Raw genomic sequence first — 2,500 nt, forward strand, 5'->3', positions numbered from 1 at the left:
CTAGGACAACCAGTGAAATTAATTCCTTACACCAACTGTATCAACAACTCGCACATTAGAAATTGAAAGAGCTGTTCTCTATGGCATTAACCACTTGTTTTATTCTCTCTGTGAAGCACAGTTACTGTACACTGCCTTCTGTATTTGTATTAGTACCAAATGTGTGTGTGTGTGTGTGTGTGTGTGTGTGTGTGTGTGTGTGTGTGTGTGTGTGTGTGTGTGTGTGCGTGCGTGCGTGCGTGCGTGCGTGCGTGCGTGCGTGCGTGCGTGCGTGCGTGTGTGCTCTTGCGTGCATGTAAACAAGAGACGGCATGAGAGTGCAGGTGTGCACAACACTTATACCTGAAGAGTATGTAATATGCAGGCTTGCATATTGTAACATTTCTGAGCTGACTGGACATGTGTATTATTACATTTACAGGTTAGTTCAGTGTACTTGCTAATGATGATATTTACTTGACCCCCACCCACCCCCCCCCCCCCCCAACCCCCCCACACACAGGGTGCGATTTGTAGGGGGGGATGGGGGGGATTGTCTCCCCTTCTGGTCTTTATATCGGCACTTCCTCTGCATGATTTTATCACAGTTCAATGTAATTCCATTGATATTGCTTGCGATCTGAAACATATCCCCCTTTCTGGTTTCCTGACAAATCGCACCCTGCACACACGCACACACACACACACACACACACACACACACACACACACACACACACACACACACACACACACACACACACACACACACACACACACAAACACACACACACAAAGACACACAGACACACACATACACATACACATACACACGACTGAAAGTGTTCTGTGGGAAACCCTGATTGGTATTTGTGCCTCACATTTGTATCCTAACAGGAAGGATATCCTTGCATGTCCATGACATACATCATAGTGCAACATCATACATTACAGTAATTGGTCAGGCAGGCTAACAGTAACACATCTGCAGCTACATCACAGTATACTACCTATGGACTGGATTTTTTATGTGGCCAGCTGTCAGTCTGCAACCATCTGTCTGCCAGCAAGCCTGATGCTGTGGCAGGCTAATAGTGTGGTGACTTACATGTTCTGGACCATAAATATCGCATACCTTATTTTACAATCTACAAATCCGACAGCTCATTGATCAGAGAGATACTGTACGTGTGTGGCACATTGCCACATCTGTTTATCACAGATGACGCCAGGACTGGACTGGCCATCTGGCATAACGGGCATTTCCCAGTGGGCCCTGCACCCTTGTGGGCCCCTATTTTCAAAAATGTAAAAAAAAAAAATAAATAATAATAATAATAATAAATATGTGTGTATATGTATATTACATATCTGAAAATAGGGCCCCACAAGGGTGCAGGGGCCACCGGTGCGTCAGTTCTGCACCACTAATTATGAAGGGGCCCCTTTAAGCCAAAAGTGCCCAGGCCCTAGTATTTCACCCCCAGCACAGCCCTGGATGACACCCGTACCATAACATAGTATATATAATAGTGGTGACACAGAACACAGTATATATAATAGTGGTGACACAGCAGCTTGCCTTGATGTACTCCGAAGGCGCCTCGCTCGCCACTTCAAGCACTTGTCACTTTTTGCCTCGCCCCTGCAGGAAGAGGATGGTACAAGATTAACGCCCATTACCCAGCACCTCTTGGAGCCAGTCCAGAAGCGCCCCAACATCTTCTCTCATCATCCTGCTTGCCTCTCTTGGCTTGGCTTCACAGACACAAAAGGTCACGTCGGTCGTCTTGATTCACAGTGCACAGTTACGTCAAAACACATCAGCCACCTTCCATTATCTTAATGAGTTCACCTGTCGTAGCCTCGACCAATCATTTCGGGATCATTAGTGTGCAGGCAATTTGTCTGCATAGGATGCATTAGGCCCGAGACTGTGTGTGTGTGTGTGTCACATCCGCAGTGACAGCACATTTACATTGTGTCCAGTGTCCCGTATCAGGTTTGACATTTACACACATCGTCAAATGCATTTCGAAGCATTGCGTTATTTAAATCCTTTGTTTGGAAAGCAGGAAGCAATCCTCCTTCCTGCGGTGTTTGTATGCCGTGTTGTGGTTATTTTTCTGAGCTCTTCTCTCTCTTCACTCTCCGTGACTTTCCCCTTCTCCTTTAATCTCACACCAGCTCTCACAGACAGTGGGGCCGCTATCGCAGCATCAGCGGAAAAGCAATGCATCGCGTGTCACCACGCCAGCGAGAGGTGCGAGAGTGTGTGTGTGAGTGTCTGAGAGAAAAAGATAGAAAGAGAGAGAGAACGGGATAGACGAGAGAGAGTGTGAGAGAGAGACAAAGAAAGAGAAAGTGTGTGTGTAAAGCTCTTGGGGTAATGGCTGAGCCTACAGTAGTTTTATTGTTAATGTAGTGAATACTGATGTAATATCCGAGCTGGAGAGAGAAATCGTCCCTAATCCTTGCTTAAGGACACTTAAGACTTTGATGCACAGCCCCCCCCCCCCCC

At 46.6% G+C, this 2,500-nt stretch overlaps 1 protein-coding gene across 1 annotated transcript in view; it reads left to right on the forward strand.

The window, feature by feature from the left end:
• The window catches only part of LOC134451959 (Kv channel-interacting protein 1-like), a 73,176-nt gene that overhangs the window by 423 nt on the left and 70,253 nt on the right, over positions 1–2,500 (forward strand). The window lies entirely within an intron of this gene.

Source organism: Engraulis encrasicolus, chromosome 7, assembly GCF_034702125.1.
Source record: "Engraulis encrasicolus isolate BLACKSEA-1 chromosome 7, IST_EnEncr_1.0, whole genome shotgun sequence".
Taxonomy (NCBI): domain Eukaryota; kingdom Metazoa; phylum Chordata; class Actinopteri; order Clupeiformes; family Engraulidae; genus Engraulis; species Engraulis encrasicolus.